This window comes from Phoca vitulina, unplaced genomic scaffold, assembly GCF_004348235.1.
Source record: "Phoca vitulina isolate PV1807 unplaced genomic scaffold, GSC_HSeal_1.0 scaffold108, whole genome shotgun sequence".
In the NCBI taxonomy this organism is placed as follows: Eukaryota; Metazoa; Chordata; class Mammalia; order Carnivora; family Phocidae; genus Phoca; species Phoca vitulina.
In genome coordinates this window covers 465,267-490,454 of record NW_022589811.1, presented here as the reverse complement: position 1 = coordinate 490,454, position 25,188 = coordinate 465,267, and the positions used below count along the sequence as shown (strand labels likewise).

Here is a 25,188-nt window from a genome sequence, read left to right as displayed (position 1 = left end):
TGGTGGGCAGGGGGTTCAGTTTTTCTCCATGTGGATCACTCCGTAGGGCTGTCTGGGTGCCCTGCCAACATGATGGCTTCCCCCACTATGTGTGATCCGAGAACATGACGTCCTTTATGACATAGCTTTGGAAGTCACATACTGTCTGAACTGTATGGGTCACAACACAGAGCAACCTAGGTACAGTGTGGAAGGGGACTGCCTAAACTTCAGCCGGAGGTGAAAATCATTAGGGGCCATCTTGGAGGCTGCTTATCCAGCACCCACTGCACCTGCCCCTCCTCAATCCCAGTGGTTCCATCTGACAGCCCAACAGCATGGACTTCAGGGCCCTTTGGCCAAGTCTTGCGGGGGTAGGAAGCTTCTGCAGGTGTGAGACTGACCTGCCACAACACTGGGCTCCCAGTTGCCCGCTGCCTTTCCCCCAGATGTTTCATGAAAGCCCTCCAGCCGTGTTACTCTCATTGGCCGGAGAAGCTGCCTCCTCCTACCTAAAAATATGGTCATGCCGACAATGGAGACCAGCTCAGGTGCTCAAGATGCCATTTTAGATCACAGCCTCTAAAAGATGTGCCTAACACCCTCTCCTCTTCCTGCATGGTGTTGGTGACTCAGGATGGCCACTAAGCCAGCCTGGTGTGCGGACCTACAGGACCCCCTGTCTGCCTCCTTTCCCTTCTCCGATTTCCCTGCTTCATGGGATCACGGGCTGTCCCAGCCGTCAGGGGGGCAGCCAGCTCCCGGGAGCTACTGGGCAGTGGGGCTGCAACCACACTGGGTCCAGTGGACCAAGCATTCCACTCTGGTGGGGGGATGCTGGTAAAGGGGGAGGCTGTGCCCGGGGGTGGGTCCAGATTGCAGTCCCTTTGGACACACCCCAGAAGCTCTCGGTGGAAGCTTTCTGTTGCCATAGTAACGTGGAGACAAGGAAATTAGCAAGGGTGCCCGGCTAGGCAAGAAAGCGGAGCCTTTACTATGCATTCCCCTCCTCTAACCAGATAAGAATTCCGAGGAGGGCTAGGGATGGACATCAAAGGGTCTTTTCCCGGCATCGAGGAAATGCTCTTTAATGAATTGTTGTGAAATGAGCACAGCCCTTAGAGTGATGGTGTTGGCTCTGGCGTTCTTAGAGGAACCCGAGGAGGAAGTTTAGAGCCAGTGCAGCTTTCTGTTGTTGTTTGCTGTTGTTTTTAAGAAGACTGTCAGGTGTGTGTGTGTGTGTTTTAAAGTTTAGTTATTTATTTTAGAAATCTCTACGCCCAATGTGGGGCTCAAACTCACGACCCCGAGATCAGCAGTCTCATGCTCTACCCACTGAGCCAGCCAGGCGCTCCTGTTGTTAATACCAGCTTTACTGAGCTGTGCTTCTCATACCATACAATTCACTCATAATCACAGTCGATTTTAGAACCGTTCATCTCCCCCCACCCCAAAAAAACCTCCCACCCTTTAGGTTTCTCTGCCACCACCCGCCCTCCGCCCCGGCAACCTACTTTCTTTCCATATAGATTCCTCTCCCTATAAATGGAAGCATAGAATATGTAGTCTTTGGTGACTGGCTTCTTTCAGCATTTTTATTCTTTGCCTCTTTAAGGTCCTCCACAGTCTCTCTGACAAAGGTGTCTCCATTCTCTTTGAGAACAGTTCCCTTGTCTGGGGGTGCAGCTGCCAAATTAGCCCATGGGCTCCAGAGGGATGGAGGGGAGCAGATTCCTCCGAGGCCACCAGCGCTGGCCCTTCCGGAATGTCCCATCTGGAGCCTTCCCGGCTGCTTCGAGACTGTAGTGGGGCAAGCGGCCCCTTCGGAGCACGGCTGGCCAGGTGTCCTGCCTGCGCGAGTGGACATGCTTCTCCACGACTCCCTCTTACTGAGGCTGGGGTGGGACAGTTATCATCATCACTGGCAAGTGCTTACTGGGTGCCAGGCACCGTCCTGCAAGCATCATGTGTGTTAGAATTAGTTCATTGTTCCAGACCTTTCTTTCCCCTCCTTTTCTTTTTGTGGGATTCACTTAAAAGCTGCCTCTTCGTGCACCTGCTTTGCTGAAGCTATAATCTGCTTTCTATCTTCCAGCCATAAACAATGCAGGTAGAAATCATCTCACTTTTTGCCTTGCGCTGGTCTAGATATTTGACTAGCATTATTATTGTGTTAAAATGCACATACCATAAGATTTACCATCTTAACTGTTTTGAAGTGTAGAGTTCAGTGGCATTAAACACATTTGCATTGTTGTACAACCAACACCCCCATCCATCTCCAGGACTCTTTTCATTGGCCCAAACTGAAACTCTAGCTCCGCAGTCCCCTTCCCCCCCGGCTGGGAGACCCCCTTCTACTTTCTGTCTCTCTGATTCTGACTACTCAAGGTGGAGTGTTTGTCTCAGCTTAGCATAGTGTCCTCAGGGGTCATCCTCATGGATGGGTCATGGGTCAGAGTTTCCTACCTTTTTAAGGCCAAATAACATTCCTAGTGTTCACTTTGGACATGTCCTCGGGTACAGCTGAGGTGCTAGTCTGCTATCATTTCTTTTTTAATTTTAAAGATTTTATTTATTTATTTATTTATTTAGAGCAGCTTTAAGTTCACAGCAAAATTGAGAGGAAGCTACAGAGATTTCCCACATACGCCCTGCCCACCCCCGGGCACAGCCTCCCCCTTTACCAGCATCCCCCCACCAGAGTGGAATGCTTGTTGTAATCGATGTACCTACAGGGACACATCATCATCACCCAGAGTCCATAGTTTACATCCGGGTTCACTCTCGGTGTTGTGTGTTCTGTGGGTCTGGACAGATGCATCAGGACAGGTATCCACCATCACAGTATCATGCTGAGTATTTTTACTGCCCTAAATGTCCTCTATGCTCTGCCTGTTCATCCTTCCCATCCCCTCCCAACCCAGGGCAACCTGATCTTTTTACTGTCTCAGTAGTTTTGTCTTTTCCAGAATGTCATATGTGGGAATCCTACGGTATGTCGCCTTTTCAGATCAGCTTCTTTCACTTCGTCATATGCATTGAAGTTTCCTTCATGTCTTTCGTGGCTTGATAGCTCATTTCTTTTTAGCCCTGACTATTCCCTTGTGTGGATGGACCACAGTTTATTTATCTTGATTGCTTCCAGATTTGGGTAACAGTGAATAAAGCTGCTTTAAACATCTGTGTGCAGGTGTTTGTGTGGACAGAAGTGTTCCACTCCGGTGGGTAAATACCAAGGACAGCAATTGCTAGGGATCGTGTGGTGAGAGGATGTTTCGTGTTCTAAGAAACTGCCGAAATGTCTCCCACTGGGGCTGTCCCATTTTGCATCCCCGCCAGCCCTGAGTGAGAGCTCCTGTTGTTTCACATCCTTGGCAGTATCTGGTGTTGTCTGTGTTCCCGATTTTGGCCATTCTCCTAGGTGCGTGGTGGTGTCTTGTTTTAATTCGCATTTCCCTGATGACCTATGATATGGAGCATGATATGATTTTCCCATTGACTAGTGTCTGGGGAGATTAATTGGAAAAGTTGGTGAAAGCAGAAAAACAGAAGATTTTATATCCTAGAATATTTTCTCTTTTATATTAATGTATCTGCACCGGTGTTCTGTATGTTAATTTGTATTCTGTACACTAATTTTCCAATATTAATATTGGGCTAATTAATATTAGGTCAATTGAGTAACCTATGTAATTAATTAATATTGGGTTAGTTAATCAATGAGGGGTTAATTGATTCAGGTCTCCTCTCATCTTTCCTGTACAGATCAGATGATTGTCTCTTTTGGCTTACTTCAGTGTAATGAGAACTTAAAGACACTTGCAGAGCAGAATATAGGACCCTTCCTGATTTTAACGGCCGCCCGCTGCCCGATGTTTTACAGCGTCTTCCTCTATAACTAATTTCTTATCCGTTTCTATTTAGAGATTTTATTTATTTGACAGAGGGAGAGAGAATGAGCACAAGCAAGGGGAGCTGCAGAGGCAGAGGGAGAAGCAGGCTGCCCGCTGAGCAGGGAGCCCGACATGGGACTCGATCCCAGGACCCTGAGATCATGACCTGAGCCCAAGGCAGATGCTCAACCGACTGAGCCACCTCGGTGCCCCATCTGTTCCTATTTAGAAAGTTGATTGTCTTAGGGCTTTCCCAAACACTTCACTTTTCATAGATACAACTTCCTTTTCCCCTCCTATTTTATCCTGTCCACTTTTTATCTAAAATATGTAATTATAATGGCAAGTACAAAAGGACACAAACAGGTTTGGGAGCAAACAGCTACTTTTGGTAAGCGCAAAGCTCACCTGGTGGCAGCTTACTGGTCTGTGGTGGTGGGTGTGCCGTGGACAATCTAACTGAATGACCTAACTGGACAGATCCAAACTGAGCAAAATTCTACAAACTATTCAGCCAGTACTTGTCAAAAGTGTCCTGATCTTAAGAGCCAAAGAAAGACCAAGGAACTATTCAGACTGGAAGACACTGAGGAAATGTTGGCACCTAAATACGTCCTGATTCTGAATTGTGTCCTTTTATTATAAAGGATTTTATTGGAATAAGTGGTGAAACTTAATTGGGGTCCGAGGATTAATTGATGATGATACATCAATGTTCATTGCTTGGTTTTTTAAAAAATATTTTATTTATTTATTTGAGAGAGAGAGCACGAGCAGGGTGAAGGGCAGAGGGAGAAGCAGACTCTCCGCTGAACAGGGAGCCCTGATGCGGGGCTCAATCCCATGATCCTGGGATCATGACCTGAGTCGAAGACAGACGCTTAGCTGACGGAGACACCCAGGCGCCCCCATTGCTTGATTTTGCTGGTTGTCTTACGATTCTGTAGGAGAACTACATGCTCTATGCCCCTGCTCCCCAGCTCAGAGTCTCTCCCTGAATAGCCGATCAGGGAGGAGCAAAAGGAGCATGCCTGGACCATCCATTTCACTTCAAGAAAGATCTTTTGAGCCCCTGTGATGTGCAAGATGATGTCAAGTAGCAATAAAATCCATGAGGGAGTTCAGGGACTACACATACACACCGAGGGCCAGCCAGCCAGAGGACGGCTACACTGTCGTTCTGCCTGCAATGTTCTTTCCCACATCCCTGCTTGCCCTAGCAAAGTCCTGCTCACCACAGAGCATCTCAGCTCCTTTCTTGGGGCGCTTACTCAAACCCTAGCTCAGGGCATCCCATATGTGGTCAGGACTTCCTGCCCTCTCCCTGGGTGTCAGTCCCTCTTGTACCGAATTATTTGTCTTCCGTATCCCTGGCAGCCCATGGACTCTGCAGGGCAGCCCTTGTCTGTAGCAGTGACACACACAGCACGGACCCCCAGATAGTTCCGGCATGAATGGAAGTTCTTGTAAGCATCAAGAGCTCACCTTGTTTCAGGGCTGATTAGATTTTACTGAACCTTGCTGCTTCCATTTATAAACATCTTCCCTGTGGCTCACCCTCACCGGGCTAAGTGTCTCTCTTGGGGTGTTGACCTCCGCTCACCCCATCCTGGAGTCCTGCAAATGGGGAGCCAGCAGGGGACAAATGAGTGGTTTCAGGGCTCCAGGAGAGAACAAAAGAGTGGTTTATGGACAGGGTTGCTGGTGCTATTGCCACATCACCTCCGGGAGCTGCACAGAAGTTAATTGTTCAACATTTCACTTTATATGGCTGGATCTAATGCCTCGGGGAGTGGAGTGTTAAATCTCACACGTTGGCCCTCATGTCTTTCAACAGGGAGGGAGTTAAGAGGCTCAATCACAATGGAAATGGAGGACGAATGAGCTTCCAGTGTGATGGGAAGGCATAGAGGGGCCCTCAGAAGCAGTAGAGAGAGCCTCTTGACAACGAGGCCCAATATTTTCTGTGCCTCCTGGAGGAGTAGCTGGAGGCCCCCATTATAGAATGACAATAATTGCATTTGGACAGGGGTGATCTTATAAACTGTTGGCGTGCACCTCCTCCCTGGATTGTCCTAATAAGCCTGCAGAGTGTGTGTGTGTGTGTGTGTGTGTGCGCACATGTGCGTTTTCTGTGTGTGCCATGCGGGTATTCTTTTCATTTTACGGTGGAGGAAACAGGACCAGGAGGTTACACGGTCTCCTCAGGGTCCCAACAGGATTCGCCTTCTGATTTCGAGACCAACTTATCGATCATTGGCTTTTTCTATGATACAGATCCCCAGTGGGTGGCTTAGGGTATGTGCTTTAGAGATGACAAAAGGCAGTGCTGTGCAGTGGTTTAAAGTCCGGGTTGGCAGACTATGGCTTGTGGGCCCAATCTGGCCCACTGCCTGTTCTTGTAAATAAAGTTTTATTGGAACCCAGCTGTGCCCACTCATTTATGTGTCATCCATGGCTGTTTGAGTCTACACTGGCAGACTTGGGTGGTTGCAGCAGAGGCTGTATGGCCCACAAAGTCTAAAATATTTACTCCTGGGCCCTTCATAACACAAGTTTTCTGGGCCCTGGTTTAGAATGCAGGGTCTGCAGCCAGGCTGTCTGGGGCTGAAAACCCAGCCCTGCCACTGAGCAGATGGGTGACCTTGGGCAAGTTACTTAGTTCTCTCTGGCTCTGTCTTCTCATCTGTGAAATGGGAATGATCACGGTGGTTGTCACATAGGTTGTTGGAGGAGTGACTGAGCTCTTGGCATGCGACACCTGGGAGGTGTTCTTGCTCCTCTGTGTAGATGGTCTTGCTCCTCTGGCTTGGGGTTGGAGATGAAGATGTTCTGAGTTGCTCTCCTGCTGGGGGTGCCGGGAGCTTTGCATGTTGGTCCCAGACACGATCACACTTGAGATCAGCCCTTGAGGGCTGGGGAAGTAGCTTCGGGTCATCAGGGGGTCTTTCCTCCCTGTAGTGGGTCCCTGGTTGTTTCCACAGGCCCCTGAGCTAGGCTGTTGTGTGAATGGGGGGCTGTCCTGGCTCCCAAATTAAGGAAGGATGTGAAATGGGCTGCCCTGAATCCTCCTTAACCCTAAACCATGGGCGAGGGGCAATGCCATAACCCCTCGGTGGGATTTCTGTGAGGGGATATAAGCCATGTACGAAGTGATTTGGGGAGCTGGTGGAAGGGAGCCAAGGGGTGGGGTGAAATGGGCCACCTGATGTATCTCCTTGGCTCTGAGTAGTGGTTAAACCATGGGCTCTGGAGATGGACCTGGGTTCAAATCTGGACTCCACAGTGTCCCATGTGACCTCAGGCAAATGACTCCATCTCCCTGAGCTTCAGTTTCCCTAGCTATAAAATGAGACTAACGATAATACTTATATCAGGATCGTGTAGGAGAAGAAACCCCATCAGGATTTTAAGCCACCTGTGAAACACCTGTTTTATTATTTATTTAATGCTTTTCTTAGAAAATCTTTTTTGTTTTTTAAAGATTTTTTTTTTTAAGATTTTATTTATTTATTTGAGAGAGAGAGAATGAGAAAGAGAACACATGAGAGGGGGGAGGGTCTGAGGGAGAAGCAGACTCCCTGCCGAGCAGGGAGCCCGATGCGGGACTCGATCCTGGGACTCCAGGATCATGACCTGAGCCGAAGGCAGTCGCTTAACCAACTGAGCCACCCAGGCGCCCTGTTTCTTTAAAGATTTTATTTATTTGAGAGAGAGACAAGAGAGAGAGCATGCACATGAGCAAGGGGAGGGGCAGGGGGAGAGGGAGAAGCAGACTCCCTGCTGAGTAGGGAGCCCAGTGCCATTTGGGGCGGGGCTCGATCCCAGGACTCTGGGATCATGACCTGAGCTGAAGGCAGACACTTAACCGACTGAGCCACCCAGGTGCCCTGTTTAATGCTTTTCTTTAAATCAACTTTTAAACCTAGAACTTCATCCTAAGGCAGTAACGAGGGCAAAGTGTCTTTTTCCTAACCCACATCCCAGCTGTATTTTAAAGATGTGTCCCACCAGAAACTAAACCTCACACGGCCAGGGATTTGTATGTATTTTGTTTGCTGATCTATTTCCAGCACAGTGCCTGACACATAATAGGTGCTTAATAAATGTTTGTTGAATGAATGACTGGATGAACTTAAATCATCCTCCACACTTTGGGAAACACTGAGATAATGCACAGAAGGCGGCTCATTTGGCTCCTGGCCCATGGCACCACCCCTCCTCAGCCGCCGGTGGCAGGCATCTTCCCACTTCTTTGGTTCCACATCGGGCGGGGGCGGGGGGACCCAAACCCAGTGAACCTGGGATGTCTTTTGGCTGCTTCTGAGCTCTCAGTCCAGATTGCAGCCAGGCCGAGCTGAACCCTGACAAGTGCAGAGAGGCTGTAGGGTCTAGAGAGACGTTCATGGTGCATGGGGAATCAGGGTGTGCAACGCCCGGATCAGGCCTTAGCCATTATTTATTATCGTTGCCAGCATTTTTGTTAAGGAGATGGCAGACGTTTGGGCACATAACTGCTTCCAGATGTCCGCCATAAATGCTCTGCACTTGCTGAGTTCCCAGGAACATAAAACCCGCTGTCAATGGACTTGCCCAGAGCCTGTATTTGCTGCGTTTTTGTTCTTGTTTAGTTATTACATTAAGTCTCCTGTGATTACAGAGCTGACAGCTGGTAAGGATTTGCATATGGCATGAAATTAAGTTAGTTCATTTTAATGTTTAAACTGAGTGGGGCACGAATTTGTCTGGTGAAAACCCTGCCTTCCTTTTCTTTGTTTGCACATCTGCTTTTGGCACTCAGACTGTCTTGAAGTTTGATTTCTCCCCACTTCACCCAGAGAAGACTGGGGGATTGGCTCCCCCTTCTAGAACTCTGGGAGGGATTTTGCACTTGGGGCTTAGAATGTTCTCCTTTAGGTTTGGGGATGAATTAGGATTCAAGGGCAGCTGAGAAGAGACCAGTGTTCCACCCCCCAGCTTTGTGGGTTTTTTTGCTGTTTCACATTGGGCAAGTCGCTTTCCCTCTCTGGGCCTCAACTTGCCCATCTGTTAAATGAGGGACTAGAGAACTGTTCATCTCTGGGGATGCTTTTGATGTTCGGAGTGGGACGATTTTTCATTATGTGGGACCGGGCAAGGCATGGTACATTGTTTAGCCTTCCTGGTCCTTTGGTATCAGATGCCAATATTCAGAGCCAATAGATCCCTCCACACACGTCCTAACCCCTCTGTAGCGAACACAATCAGTGCCCTGCCTGTAGGCCCGGACCCCTTTACTGTGTTCACATGCACTGTCTCCCCCATGACCAGCACCTGCATCTCTCTGTGTTGGAGCTTTGCTCCACGTTGCTGGGACTCAGCAATGACTGAGAGGTGAGGAGGGGGCATACACCCTCTGACCCGCTCAACTCTAAGACGGCGCCTTCCCACACTGAAACTGAACAGATTCCCCAAACCATTATTCGGATTAAACAAAACACATCTGCAGGCTGGATCTTGCCCGAAGCTGCGGGTTTGCGACCTCCAATTGTAATGCTGCTGATGGAGAGAACAGCCAATGTTCTCCCAGGACTTTGTGTATGTGAGGGACGGTTCTAAGTGCTTTGTGTGCATTAACTCAGTGAATCCTCAAGACCACCCTCTAAGGGTTACACTGGCCTCCCCACTTTGCAGCTGGGGAAACTGAGGCCCAGAGAGGTGACTTATTTGCTTTGGGTTCTGCAGCTAGTGAGCGTGGAGTCAAGATCCACCTCCTGGTAGACTGGCTCCAGAGCCCACACTCCAGTGCCTTCTCTACACTGTACTTATTCTATATATGGGATGGCCCTATTTTTGTTTAAACACATGCACACAGTCTGGCTGGAGATACCCCAATATGCTGACTGCTTATTTTATCTTTGGGTGATCTTTAAAAAAAAAAATCTGCCTCGAAGTGTTTTTTGTACACTGAATATGTAGAAGTTGTGTAACAATAAAATAGTAAAGCTCAAGGAAAGCCAGAGGGCCTCATTCTCTTCTCTCTCCCACTGTCATTCCCACCCCCACCAACAGCTGTCCCCAGAGCTGCCCAGCTGCTCCCTTCTGGGTCTCCCTGGAGGTGTGAGTCTCCATTCGGGCTCTGGGCTCTGCCTGGCTCCCACCGCATCAGGACCCCGGGCAAAACCAGCCTTGTTGTAGGGCATGCATCTTCCAGGGAACCTGGTATTGGAAGAAGACCTTCTGAGAGAAGGATTTGTATGTCCCAGGGGAGATGAATAAGGGGAAGGGAGAAGGAGGGCAGGGAAAAGGAAGAAACCAAACGAGGTATGATTTTGGCAAAGTCCTGTGGAGGGTATTCTCAGCCTGATCCCGCAGAGGGGTGCCCTGGAAGAGTGAGTCACATCTCAGAATTAGCCCATGCCTGGGGAGGGAGTGGGGCTTTTGGACACAGGCACCTGATGGGCATCAGGTAAAGGGCTGCCTGTGAGGAAAGCTCAGGGGCTTGTGGTCGACCCCCTGCAAGTGCCAGCAGAGAGCCCCCAGCAGCCAAGGGCGGTGCTCTAAGAAGGGTCCCCAGGACTGGCTGGTGGAGGTGAATGTACCCAGAGGCTGGGGTGGATGATGGGGCTCACAGAAGAGGAGCGAAAGGACCTGAATGAATTTGGCCTGAGCACCGATATTGTCCAGGCCAGACCCCATGCTAGGATGTATCGGAAAGAGTGATTGACTTGGTGTTCTCATCTGAAAAATGGAGGCAATCATCTGCGCCACCCCCCCCACCCCCCTGCCCAGGGCCACAGGGCTTTGTAAATAAAATACTGCACAAAGGTAAGGTGTTCACCTTTCTCTGGGTTGGGGATTTATTTATGTCATATCTTTGTTCTGTATTTTAAGTGGAATGGGATTGTGTATTGTATGAGTCAGCTGGGCTGCCATAACAAAATACCAGAGACTGAGTGACTTAAACAACAGAAATGTATTTGTCACAGTTCCAGAGAGTCTGCAAGTCCAAGATCAAGGTGTCAACAGGGTTGGTTTCTGGTAGGGCCTCCTTGGTTTGCACATGGCTCTTTCCTGTGCTTGTGTGTGTGTGTTGAGGGTGGTGTGGAGAGGGAGAGAGGGAGAGAGAGGGAGAGAGGGAGGGGGAGAGAGAGGGAGGGAGGGAGAGAGAGAGGGAGGGAAGTAGGGAGGGAGAGGGAAAGAGGAAGAGGGAGGGAGGGAGAGAAGTAGAGAGAGGGAGGGAGAGAGAGAAGGAAGTAGGGAGGGAGAGGGAATGAGGGAGAGGGAGGAGGGAGAGAGGGAGGGAGGGAGGGAGAGAGATCAAGGGAGGGAGGGAGGGGGAGGAAAGGGGGAGGGAGAGGAACAGCAAGAGATCTCTGGTGTTTCTTCTTCCTCTTACAAGGACACCAGCCCTATTGGATCAGGGCCCCCATGCTCTGACCTCATTTAACCTTAATTACTTCCTTAAAAGCCCCATTTCCAAATGCAGTCACTTCGGGGGTTAAGGCTTCAATATATGAATTTGCAGGGGGCGTGGGACCACACATTCAGTCCATACCATGTGTGTAGAAATCTCGCATGATGGTTAAGCAGATGCTGTAAATGTGCACTTCTCTCCCGCCCCTCAGCCCCCTCCCCTGCGGGTCCTTCCTTCTAACCAGTGCTGCATTCCAGGTGGTATCCTGGGCTGAGGAACAGAGTACATCTGGGGGGATGCCCAGAATGTGTTTAAAATTAAAAAAAAAAATAGTAATTAACTTTGAAAATATGATTTTGCTTAAAAATGGCTATTTCCAGCTTCTCTTGAAATGATCAGTGGCTGGCAGCCCTGGGCCGGGCATTCTTACGAGGCCTTTGTTGGCTTGAGCAGCATACCTGCCGCCCTTGGGGAAGGGCTTCCAGTTCACTCCATTCCCTGCCTGGTGTGGCTCAGTAAAGATCCTACCTGTCCCTGTAGGTATTAAGATTTGCAACAGCTGGTTTAAATAAATACGACTAATTGAAGGGCCTGACACTGGGGCCTTACTTTTCCCATATGGAGAATGGGGTCAGTAGAATCGTGTTTTTTCTTCTTTCTTCCATGGGCTCAAGATCATAGAATGTGGGGTACGGTTTGGGGCGAGGGTGGTTGGGAATTGGGTATCATTACTGGGCTAGGCTGGTTGCCCCTTCCCTCCTCTTCCCCCCTCTCTCCCTCTTCAGTTTGAATTTATTGAGCATCTGCTATGTGCTAGGGTACATTGGTGACCAAAACTAGATACGGTCTTTGTCCTTGGGATGTTTATAATCTTGCTCCTATTTCTGTCACCTACCTTGCAAGCCTGAACTTCAATACGGAGGTGACTTATTTCATGGTTAGGACAACCCGCACCGCTCTAGGCTGATCTGGGCTGGGTTTTTCCCCCGCCGAATGCTTTGTCACAACCTCCATCGTTCCCATTTTAATTGCTCGCTCGGCCACGGCAAAGATCGCCACTGGGAGAATCAGCTCTTGCCAGTAATGGAAGTCCTTTCAAAATGATGTGTACAGCTGGGGTGTTCTTAAGTAATTTATGTGAAGAGTGAGCAAACCCTTGTATGTTTTTATAAGGTAGGGAGAGTTTTATGTCCTGTAAAGTTTGATGTATTGTGATAAATCATGCTTTGGTCTGAAGTCTATGCAGAAAAGCACAGCATTTCTCTGAATTCTGGGAAATATACTGTAAATAAAGTTGTGGTTTATTTCTTGGCTGGGCATTTTCTCTAATAATGTAAAGAGATGTCAACACCCATTTCTTAAGGGCAAAATATGAGATTCTCTCTTCTCACTACAGAGAAAGAGTGACTAGAGCTTGCTGTGTTTTTTTTTTTTTAAGATTTTATTTATTTGACACAGAGAGAGAGGGAGAGAGAGAGAGAGAGAGCACAGCAGGGGGAGTGGCAGGCAGAGGGAGAGGGAGAAGCAGACTCCCTGCTGACCAGAGAGCCTGATGCGGGGACTCGATCCCAGGACCCCTGGATCATGACCTGAGCCGAAGGCAGATGCTTAACCGACCGAGCCACCCAGGTGCCCACTTGCTGTGTTCTTTAGACTCTTAAAGGGAGGGGGGCTTGATCTAGAGCCTGTGTCCCGCTCCGATGGCGGTCCTCATGTTTCCAGCTGGCCCGTGTCAGTTCAGGCGAATTGGGGGGGTCAGCACCATCTTCCCCTTGGGTGTCATTCCCAAAGATGTGTGTGCTCTGCCTTCAGCCTGCTGTGGGCAGATCTTTCTGTGAAAATAGGAAGGCCAGTCACAGTCCTGTTCCTAGCCTCAGTTTCCCCATCTGTAGTAACCCAGTGATAATCCACAACCTCTCGCGCTGTATCACTCCGCCAGTCAGCTTGGCTGGAATTCATTTATGCATTTGTTGGATGCATCTTGGAGACAGAAAACAAGGAGGGAATGGGTCCCTAATCGTGGCCCCGGGAGTAGGAAGTCATTTTGATCTGGTGATTTGATCGATTTGATCACTTGTGTTTCGGAGATGCTGTTTCGTGCTCCTTGAGCGATGCCTTCATTGCCTGCTTGTAAAGGAAGAAACTCTGAACTGGATATGAGTCCTGCTTTGGTCCCTGTATTGTGTGGCTTTGGGAAAGTTAAGTCCACTCTCTTGGCCTCCATTTCTTCCTCTGTACAGTGAAGTGACTTTTCCAGCTCTGACATTCTGGAATTTATTGATGCCAGTAACATCCCTTGCCAACATGTCTGAATGTGAGAGGGGGTTTTCCTCCAATTCCCTGCCTTCTTCTTGGGGATAGAATCCTGAGTGTCTGAATCAGTATTCTTTTGATTGAACGCCTTAGAAACTCAGTTCACATTGGCTGAAGCAAGGTAATATGCTGGCTCAACAGACTGAAAAATCCAGAGCCCTGGCTTCAGGCTTGGCTGGATCCAGGTGTCCTTCAGACGGCCTTTGCAGATGGCTACGTGCTGTAGAATGCTCTTGGTCAGGAAAGTCCTCCTCAAACCTGACCTCCCTCCTTCTAGCTGCTGTTTAGGAGCATACTGTCCTTCCCGGCATCACCACTGGTGGTCTATGAGGGGACCAGGGGTTCTGAGACCCGGGTTCAGTTCCTGGGGCTTTTATGAGCTATATAACCCGGAAGTTTCCTTTCTGGGCTTCACTTTTCTCTTCCATTAAAGAGAGTTAGCAATTCTTGCTTTGCTCTTCTCATAGACCCAATGCAAGGATCAAGTGAGATCAAGGACACGGCTGTGTGATGAAAAGCCCAAAGCCCTCTATAAATCCACAGCCACGTTCCTTTACCCTGTAACTGTGTGAAGTTGCTTCTGAGATTCTCCTTTCCCTTTTCCTCTCTGGACAGGACTCATCAGCAGACTGGCTGGATGACTGTCATTATTACTGATATGGCCACAAAGAGCCCAGGCCATTAAGAAGAGCTCTACCAAACATTAATTACAATGCCCACATGGCATCTAGCTCAGGCCGAATGTGGCTTCTTCCCTGGTCCCAGGGACCATTTCTGGGAAGCAGATGCCGCATGGTGTTTTATCAAACATTTATGGCTTTTGGTTTAGGGGGGTGAGTTTACAAGGCTGAGCACTGGGAAATTAAATTTCTTGCATTTTGACTCAGTCCCTAATCATGCCACCAGCCAGGGGATTTATGAGGCTGTTAAGGCTGAAGTACATTGTAGGCTGGAGGCCTTGCTTATGGCTTCCAGCCTGTGTCCTTGACAAGAAGCATCCTCCAAGAGCTCGGGGCTCAGCAGTCCGTTTGGTCAACACACACATACCAGGTGCCCACTGTCCGCCAGGTGCTGGGAGTGAGCATTACAGATGTGGGATCTGCCTTCCTGTTGCCTGCAGCTTCCTGAGAAGATAGGCATTGCCAAATGATGTCACAAGTAATTACAGAATTTCCAACTATGGTTAAGGGCCTGAGGGGAGGTTTAAGACGACAAGCAGAGGTCCAGTGGGTTGAATGGTGGTCTCCAAAAAGATAGGTCTGTGCCCTAACCTCTGGAACCTGGGAACGTAACCTCATTTGGAAAAAAAGGGTCTTTGCAGATGTAATTAAATGACAGCTCTCGAGATGAGATGATCCTGGATTATCCAGCTAGACCCTAAATCCAACGACAGGTGTCCTTATAAGAGAGAAGAGAAGGCCATGTGAGGATAGACAGAGAGTGCAGTGATGCAGCCACAAGCCAAAGGACACTTGGAGCCACCAGAAGCTGGAAGATGCAAGGAAGGATTCTTTTCTAGAGCATCTGGAGGGATCAGGTTTCTACTGACACCTTGATTTGGGACTTCTGGCCTCTAGAATTGTGAGAAAGTGAATTTCTGTTGTTTGAAGCCACCACATTTGTGGAAATTTGATATAGCAACCCCAGGAGATGAGTACAGGGGTAATAACAGATTTTGACCTCATCTGGGAAATCACAAGAATCTGTGAGGAAGTGACTTTTGAACTGGCAGATAGATGTAGGATAAGTAACAGTTCATACTGGCAAAAGGGGCTGGGCTGGAGGTGAGGGTGGGGACAGGGAGGGGAGGAGTGTTTCGTGAAGAAAGAGCATATGCAAACGCCCTGAGGTGGGAGGAACAGACCTTGCTCCATCCACAGCCCGTTTCCATTTTTCAGAAGCATCAAGCTCTGTCCTACCTCAGGATCTTTGCACTTGTTCCCTCAGTCTGAGATGCCGACTCCTCCAGCTCTTCCACATGCCTGGCTCCTTCTCATCTTTCACATCTCAGCCAAAATGAGAGTTTTGGCACAGCTCTTTATGACCAGCCTAACTAAATATATTCCCGCTCTCTTTCTTTATCCCATCACCCATTTGTTCCCTTCAAAACATTGAGAATAATAATGATAGTAACCAAGACTGAGCCCTCAGTATGTCCTAGGCACTGTGCTGACATGTATCTGTCTTACTTAATCCTCGAAACAATCCCATGGGACAAAGGCTTTGTTCTTGTTGTTGTTAAATCCCCATTTTACAGATGGGAAAACTGAGGCACAGAGCAGTTAGGTCACATGGTAGCAAGGAACGGAGCTGGGATTTGAACCCACGCAGTTCGGTACACATTCAGCAAATACTTGGTGGCTGCCTCCTGCCTTCTGGACCCTGATAGAGCTCTGAGCCCTCCTGAGAGCAGTATTGCCCAAACAGCCCAGTGCTGGGTCCTGGGCCCCTAGGAGGAAAGCATGGGTCCTTCATTCTAGTTCCTGCCTGACCCAGAGCCCTCAAGAGAAGGGGACCTGAGAGGCCCTCTCAGCCTCCATCCACTCCTTCCCCGCAGGTGGCGGGGAGGAGCCCCCCACTGCACTGTTGCTGAGATGCACAGGGGGTCACTGCTGCCCGAGAAACCTCCTCCCCCCACAGCCAGTGGGCCGAGGCTCAATCCTCAGGGGCTGCAGGATTGGAGCCCAGGGACAGCACCTGCCACTCTGTCTCCTGGGAGCTGAGGCCGGTTTGGATGTCCAGACCGAAGGCCCTTGTCTTTCAGGAAGCCAGGGTGTGCCACCCCAGGGGCCTAGAAGCACTAGTCAGTAATACCCACAACAGTGCATGAGCAACCGTCCCGAAGTACAGTGGCTTACCACCAGAACGTACATCTCACTCATGCAGCTCATCTGTGGTTCAGTTGGAGTGGGGCTCAGCTGGGCTGGGCTCCAGCCTGCAGAGTAGGCTCCTGACTCCTCCACCCCCTACACCTTTGGCTTCTTGGGACCAGTGGGCTACCCAGACCATTCTCCTCCCAGGCCCCTGGCTGGAGCACAAGACCCCAGCCGACTGCAAAAGCGTATTTAGGACTGGGCACTTGCTATGGCCACTAGCACAGCGTTGGCTCGAGTCCACATCCCGTGACCAAGCTCCGCCTCAGTGGAGCAGACACACTGCCTCTAGTGGGAGGAACGTGGCTGAGGGTGTGGGCGCAGGAGGAGGAGGAGGATGGGGGCCAATCTGCCTTCTTCCTCTTGTGCTTTCTGTCTACAGCTGGGGACTCTTGGGCTGGGATTTTCTCAGCCAATCCTGCTTCTGGATGGGGGCTTGGAGCAGGCTGGGAGAGTATCTGGGGAAAGGTGCCAGAGTTTCATTCTGTCCCTTGCTCGAAGCTGTGTGGCCGTGACTGGCTGCTCTGTGAGTGATAATATGGGGGGTTAAAGCCGAGGATGGTGTAGTTCACAAGGGGGTGAAAGTGTTAACAGTATGGAGCTGTTGGGGAAGTAGGAAGAGGAGATTGCCTTAACCACTCTGGTCCTTTCCTTTCTATTTTATTTTATTTTTTTATTTAAAGGAGTACGCTTCAGGTTTATTTATAAAGAAAATCCTCTGCTATTATTGCAGAGGAAGGAACATGTTCACCAAAGCATAAGGATCTCAACATACCAATCACCATCAACTGCAGACAAAGAGCTGGTGTGACTTAAAAAAAAAAAAAAATCTATGCATCTGTTTATCTATCATCTTTTTTATTGAGCTATAATCCACATGTCATAAAATTTGCCCTTTTTAAGGTGTAAAATTGAGTGGTTTTAGTATACTCACTAGGTTGTACAACCATCGCCACTATTTAATTCCAGAACATGTTAACCAGCCCAAAAAGAAGCCCATTTCCCATTAGCAACCCCCCTCCCCTCCCCAGGCCATTCCCCCAGCCCCTGGAAACTGCCAATCTGCTAATCTGTTTTCCATTTTACAGATTTGCTTATTCTTGGCAGCTCATATGTATGAAATTGTACATTCTGTGGCCTTTCGTGTCTGGCTTCTTTAACTCCCCAGAGCGTTTCTGAGGCCCATCCACTTTGTAGCATGGGTCCGTTCCTGATTTCTTCTCCATCACCTCCATTTCTGAGTGTCCGTAAGGGTGTCTCCTGGTCTGCCCTACCTCTTCCTGCCAGCCATGCTCGATTTGTAATACCCATTCTGTAGATACCACAGAGGCAGGAGAAGCCCACTTATTCACTCACACATTCCCTCTAGTAATTGAGTGCCTATTGTTGTGCCAGGCACCGTCCTAGGTCCCTGGGGCATGGCAGGGAGGGAGGCAGGCAAGGCCCCTGCCCTCAAGGAGGTGAGGACTGAGAGGAGGAGAATAGGGCAGCTGTGGACCAAGGGACAGAGGGGAGGAAAGCAGAGAGCAGCTTGTAGGATGGAGTCTGGAAAATTCACAAGGGTAGAGAGCTCAGCCTGGCTGGAGGTGCGGGTCAGAGGGTGGGGAGGGCAGGAGTGGGGTGGCAGAGGTGGGGGGCATGGCCACAAGTGCTAATGACTTATTCATTATCTCCTGGAATGCAGGGGTCCCTGAAAAGTTTTAACCAGGACAGGGGCAGGGCCTAATTTGCACTGAAAATCTCCCTCAAAGGGTGGTCTGAAGACTGATCAAGGGACAGAGGGAGCGCTGGGAATGGTACTGAGCTGTATGTCCAACCCCTGCTGGATTCAACGAGAAACACGAAGAAATCAGGGCTTTGTTTCTAGCTGATGGCCTAGGTGGGGAGTTGAGAATTATCCAGACCTCACAGTTGAGGCCTAAATAGCATGCAGATTCTGAGGTGACCAAGACCTTCATTGGCCAAGGAAATCCAATCAAGGAGGGCTTCCCAGCAGAGGTGGCCCTGAAGGAAGCGCAGTGGTCAGCTTGTAGAGACGTGGGGCAGACACATCAAGAGCCAAAGCAACCCCCAAATGTAAAAACTCTTCCTAATATCGAGCGCCTCCTGTATGTAAGGCATTTTGCTTTCACTCTACCATTTAATCCTCAAACAACCTTATTTGTATCCCCATTTTACAGATGGGGAGACCGAGGCCAAATCACACACAGATGTTAATTGGCGGAACTGGGATTACTGCCCACGCCCTGGCCCCCTGGCTTGCCCCCACTGCCTTCCTCTTCCCTCATTAGAGAGAAGCTCAGGAACTCAGGCCCCTGCTTTGGTTCAGGCTGCTTTAAGGGAAGGGAAAAAAAAAAGAGCCGCCTTTTTAATCTCTTCCTGGCCAGGAAAATTGCCCATGAGGGGGCGAAAGAGGCACTGGCCAGGTCAGGGAAAGTTTCCTCCTCCCTGTTTATCAGGTGATTCTGCTCCTGCTGTGAAATCTTCATTTCAACAGTAAAAGATCAGGACGGCCTATCCACAAACACCTCCTGTCCACAATCCTAGCAACTACAAAGCAAAACCTCAGTCAGGGCTCGGGACTCCCTGTCGCGCCATTCTTGGCCTCAGGGGAGAAGGAATAGACCACATGCTAAATCCGGGAGGGAGTGTCCCTGTGTGTGCGCGAGCGGTTTTCTTCCTGACGTAAACTGTTTAAATGCAATCCACAGAAGTGGTGATCTGTCCCCTTAGAGATTCTGCAGCCTCCTGACCTCTGTCCCAGCCTGGCCTGGGGGGGTGGGGGTGGTGGTGGCATCCTGCACGTGGGGACGTGGAGCCAATGTCCTAGCTGAATGGAACCTGAGCAAGACCTGAACCCTGATTGTTCTGAGTAGCTAACTTTCGGGGATTGGTTGTTACTGCCCCCGACAGGACCTGTCCTACCCGCCGGTGGTTACTCTGTGTACGGCGCGATTGGGAGTTGGCGGTGGGGGGTGGGGGGCAGCGAGAAAGGGATAGAGCCCATGACCTGTGGGGGCTAAAGAGATCAGGGCTGGAGGATGAAGGGAGAAGGAAAAGCATCCCCTCTGCTCCGCTCGCCTGAAGAGCTTTCAGACCACCAATGTGCCTCTCACAATCTCCCAGAGAGAATAAATTCCGCCCAACTTCTCTCAAGAAATGGGTCTCTGTTTTCACTCCTCCTAAAGGGCAACAGAAAGTTCACTCCAGAGAAGCGAGGGCCCCAGGCCTGCCTGTCGCACGGCCGAGGCGCGGTCCGTTGGCAACATTGTTGATTACAAGCGGCCCCAGGAAGGTGCCGGTCAGCTGGCCTCACAGCGGGAGTTAGGGAAATGGTCTTTGGATTATATCACCTGGCTGTCCCCAAAGGTGAGAAAACAGACCTGAATCCCTCTGGCTTTCTGCCTCAGGCTTCCCCGCCCTTCCCTTACGTAAGTCGCGGCTCAATCAGAAGATGGCTTTTTATCACAGTTGCCGCAAAAATGGGCCAGCAGGGGAAAATCTTATTAGAGGGAGAATTGTGTCAGGAGGCGAGAGAGAGATGCAGTTTAGCACTGTATGTTCTCATGAAAATTCATGCGCATCTCTATAAAGAAACCAGCACTATGTAGACACGACAAAGGAGGTGATCCTGGGGACCCAAGGACGGGGGTCACGTGTCTTTGGATGTGTGGTTTGCTGCTCCCACCCTCTGTCTTTCTCCGGAGAGCTCGGAAGCTGGGTGCAGATGCCCATTCCAGCGGGACGTGCCCTAGCGTCTGTCCCAGCATGTGGAGAGCGCCGCCCAATATGGAAGCTACTAGCCACGTGTGGCTATTTGCATCCAAATTAATTAAAATGAAGTAAAATGAAAACCTCAGTTTCTCAAAACAAAACAAAAACTTCAGTCCCTCTGCTGTATTAATCAGATTTTAAGTACTCAATAGCCACATGTGACTAGTAGCTACTATACTGGATAATACAGATAAAGAACGCTCCCTGTGTGGCAGAAAATTCTGTTGGCCATTGCTGGTTGGTGCCCCCTGTCGGGAAGACCTAAAACCGAAGATGTTCCAGCAACATAAAGGAGGGGGATCGTCACTGGCTCTAGCTTAAGGAGCCTATACACCTCTCACTTCCATCTCCCACTAAGTGGCACAACTGGGGTTAGAACCCAGATCTCATTTAATTCCAGAGGGCCCCCCCATCTTTAATCTCTATGCAACATGGACTGCCCCAGGTTGCTATGAAGTGGCTCATTTTGCTAAATTCTTCCTGAGCCAGGGAGCTGTGGTATTTATCCGCTAACTCTAACAAATCATCAGTCGAGGGATGTTCTCCCGAGTGGCGTAGACAGCATTGATTCCAGGCACTGCTGACCTGCCCTGGGCAGCTGGAGAAAGCTGGAGAAAGCCCAAGGCAAGGAGCTGGATCTGTCATGGCAGTTGGAAGTTGGGCCAGGGTGTCCAGATATGGTAAGTGTGGAAGAATATGGAAGGGCACCCAGAGTGCCTGCTCTAAGTGGCAAGAGAGTGAGGTCAGACAGATGTTGGTGGGGGCAGGGGGACATCAGCTTTGCCACTTACCAGCTCTCTAGCCCCTACATTTCCTCTTCTTGCTCCATCTAATATCTCTCCACAATTGGGGAGTTCCTTTAAAATATGAATCAGATCCTGTCACTCCCCTGCATAAATCATGTCCATGATTTCCCATGATTTCGAATCCGATCTGAATTCTATAAAGGCCCACATGACCTGGCTCATCATGCTTTACTCCCCAGCATTACCTTCCTTCACACCTCTTGTTGGTACCTTCATGGCCCTCGTCACCCCCGGAGCTGTTCCCTTGTTTGCTTTCCTGGTTATTGCCTATAGCCTTCCTAGGCCGGAGGCTTCGTGAGGGTAGGGCAGGCTTATTTTATTCCTTGCTATATGTACTAGTGCCTGGCACAGCCCCCAGAGATGCAGCGGATGCTTGTAGAATGAAAGAAGTAACAGTCTTGTGCATGATGCTTAACCTCCGTGAACTTCCGCCTCCTCACCTGTAAAATGGGAAGGAAACTAGAAATATCTTGTAAGAGTATTTGTAAAGTAGAAGTGGAGTGATGAAAAGTGCATGGCAGGGGTGCCTGGGTGACTCAGTTGGTTGGGCGTCCAACTCTTGATTTTGGCTCAGGCTGTGATCTCGGGGTCCTGGGATAGAGCCCCACGTCTGGCTCTGCACTCAGCACGGAGTCTCCTTGTCCTTCTCCCTCTGCTCCGCCCCCCACTCGCACTCTCTCTCTCTCAAATAAATAAATAAATAAAATCTTTAAAAGAAAGGAAAAAAGTGCACAGCATACAGTAGGCACTCAAATTGGTAGTTATTATAATTATAGAAAGACTGCAAGTTCAATACAAGTAACTTTTTTCCCCCAGAGCCACTTGAAAGAACGCTGCCAACCTGATGACCCATCATCCCTCAATATAGTAGAATTTATTTCCCTAAAACAGGAAGGCTCCCGGATAATCACAATAAAACTATTAGGATCAGGATGTTAACCCTGATACATTACTAACCTCTAATCCTCAGACCCCGTTCCAGTTTTGTTGGTTGTCTCAATAATGTCCTTTGTAGCAGAAGGGTGCCTGTAGGTGTCCCGTCTCTTGAGTCTCCTTCAGTCCAAGCATTCTTCAAGCTTTTGAAGGGGACAGGTCCATCATTTTGTAGAATGTTCCTCAGTTTGGGTTTGTCTGACGTTCCCTCAAGATTAGCTTTGGGTCGTGGGGCCCCTGGGTGGCTCAGTCCGTCGAGCGTCTGTCCGGCTCTTGGTTTCGGCTCAGGTCATGATCTCATGGGTCGTGAGATCAAACCCCGCATCGGGCTCCACGCTCAGTGGGGAGTCAGCTTAAGATCCTCTCCCTCTGCCCCTCTCCTCCTCCCTCCTGTGTGTGTGCATGCACGGGCTCTCTCTCTCTCTCTCTCTCAAATAAATAAATCTTTTTTAACTAAGATTAGCTCAGGTTGTGCACGTTTGGCAGGACTGGCACATGAGTGATGCTGTGTCCTCATTGAATCCTGCCAGGTGGCATGTGATTTCCATTTGTCCCCTTACTGGTGTGTTCACTTTGGTCAGTGACTAAAGTGGCTTCTGCCGTGTTTCTTTGCTATGAAGTTACTCTCTCCCTCTTAGTGTTTTTGTGGAAAGGTTCTTTGAAACTATGTACATGTCATGACCAAATACTTCATTCATTCATTCATTCATTCACTCATTCATTTCATATCAGTAAGAACTCATTCCTTGCTATTTTACTTAGTGGATTAATCCATTACTCTCATCATTTATTTTAGTGCTCCAATTGCGTCATTTTTGGCCAGTGAGAGTCCCTTCCTCAAGCTGCCTTCTGTGTCCCTTGATATGACCTCCATTTTACTCTGCACACTGGCAAAGCCAGATGCTCCAGGATCCTCCTGTACTCTCCCCGAGCCAGCCTTGGAATCAGCCATTTCTCAAGGGGGCCCTGGTGCAGCTTAGTGCAGAATATCTAGAAGTAAAGATTTTGGTGTTGGTGTGCGTATCGCTGTTGTGGCGTCACGGTGCTGAGAGCCCGTCCGGGGACAGAGCTCGGGGACGTGTGAGCATGTGCACGCACGTGTGTGCACCTGTGTAAACGCACACATACACACGTTTACATCTGTATTTGTTTCTAGATTTTTTCCCGATATATTGAAAACCATGAAGTCACATTGATACCTCTGATTCTAATCTATCATGGCAGAGTTCATCCTGATTTTTTTCTCCCTTCTGATCTAACTCCCTTCTGATGATGAGAAATCTGGCTGCCATTATCCTCAATAGATTTAATTGTCTGACCGACAAAACAGTTGTCCTGTTAAGGCTGCCTCCCCTGCCTTGCATGGACGCCCTCGCCACCCTGCCTGTTCTCTCCTAGTCCATCCTGGCTGTGCCCTCAGGCGGATACCGTCCTCATCCCGCTTGGGCTCTGATGGCGATCGTTACTGTTACTGCTGTCATTGTTGTCGTTGTTACCATCAGCCCTGGCAGGTTAGTGGGGCTGAGGAATGGATAGGATTCTCATTTAGACAATCTGCTTTCATCTAGCCGAAGGAGCCACTTCTGGAGGCTCATGGATGTGTGTATTTTTTATATTCATAAGATGCTTCTCCCCAGCCCCCTTCTAAGAGGTCAGAGCAATTAAAAATCCTTAATAATTACCCAACATTCAGAAATTGATGGCTGATTTCAAGAGCCATGCCTTTTATTCTTTCACCCTCCCCCACAGAAATCTAAGGGAGGAAAAGTAAGTAGCAGCTGAAATGATCCCCCACTCACTTTCTGTAAAGAGGAAAATTAGCTGCTCTAATAATCATGAATATTAATGTATAGCCAATTGTACTCAATTAAAATGATGATCTATAATTTTGCCTCGGAGCTTTATGGAGGCCATTTCATTGACTACTGAGTGGAAGTTGGGTGCTTTTCAGAGTTTGTGGGTTTGACTTAACTCTCTCATCCCCATCACTAGCTTCCATGAAGGATAGACCCCAAGTTCTTCCCTGGTCACATTGCTCAGCCCTTGGAGTATGCATTTTCTCTGTTTTTTAGGGTCCAGGATGTATCATTGTCACGGCAAGTTTATGAGATTCTGCAGAGCTCACACTGATTCCATTATTCCTGAGAACAGTTCCCCCATTGCTTCTCTGATACACCGCTGCTGTGCGTCGGCAGCTCTGATAGAATTAGGTTCCCCCTAATTGTTCAATGAAGTTCCCCCTCTCCCTGTCCAGAGCTGACTGGCCAAAGTGGAAGCCCCTAGCCCCAGATGGGACAAGTCCAATCTCTTCCCTTTGAGACTAGGACTATGAAGGTTTAGTGTCAAAAGGATGATTTTGAGCAAAACAATAAAAGTCGGGAGCTGTAGACAGCTATCCTGTCGCTTGTCACATAAACTGGACAGCCCCCATGCCGGGAGAGAAAGAGGCTGAGGGGCAGAGGTGGAGAGAAAGTGGGCATCCTGAGAGCCTCCTGCTGCTCATTCAGGTCTCTCCTCAGTCCCGGCCTGTCCCCACCCTGGGTTCTTTGAAACACTCCGCACCCTTGCATGTCCCCTTTTATTCCTAATGTTAGATTTAGAAAGCTTCTCTTACCTGTCTCCAGAGAGTCCCAGCTGACAGTTGTCCACGGACAGGCCTCTGTTCTTCTTTCTGAGCCCCGAGCGTGCATTCCAGCCAGCCCTCACTGTTCCCAGCAGTGCCGTCTTGGCCAGAAGAAAGGCCCAGGCCAGGCCCTGGAATGGAGCGCAGGTCACAGCCTCCAGCTCTCAGGTTCGAGTCCTATCGATGCAGCAACGATTCTGTTAAAAGAGAAAGAACAAGATGACGTAAGATCGGTTCAGTGGAGAGAAATCCCTGAGCAGATTGGGTGGTTCTGATCTGAACAGTGGGCTGCCTGACCTGTTATTCTTCAGCGCATTGTTTGGGGTTTTTGCAGACACTGCTGCTGTGCGTCGGCGGCTCTCTTGGCTGTTTGTCTACATTCTCTGGGCACTCTCCATCCCCTTTGCCTCGCTCTATTTTCCGTAGCCCTCGTCGCGTCCTGATATCACAGGGCCTGTTAGTTCTTTGTGTGCTGTCTCCCTTAACTAAACAGAGACCTTGTCTATCTTGTTCACTACTCTACCCCAGTCTTTAGAACAGGGCCTGGCACATATGAGGTGGCCAACAAACGTTTGCAGAATGAAGAAACGGATGG

General features: G+C 49.3%; 1 protein-coding gene across 1 annotated transcript in view; it reads right to left on the bottom strand.

Annotated features, from left to right (window-relative positions):
• Positions 1–24,774, bottom strand: part of FICD (FIC domain protein adenylyltransferase) — a 35,303-nt gene extending 10,529 nt beyond the window's left edge. The window contains exon 1 of the mRNA XM_032397982.1: positions 24,585–24,774. The gene's annotated coding sequence lies outside the window, so the exon portion shown is untranslated. The remainder of the gene's footprint in view (positions 1–24,584) is intronic.
• Between the last annotated feature and the right edge of the window lie 414 nt (positions 24,775–25,188).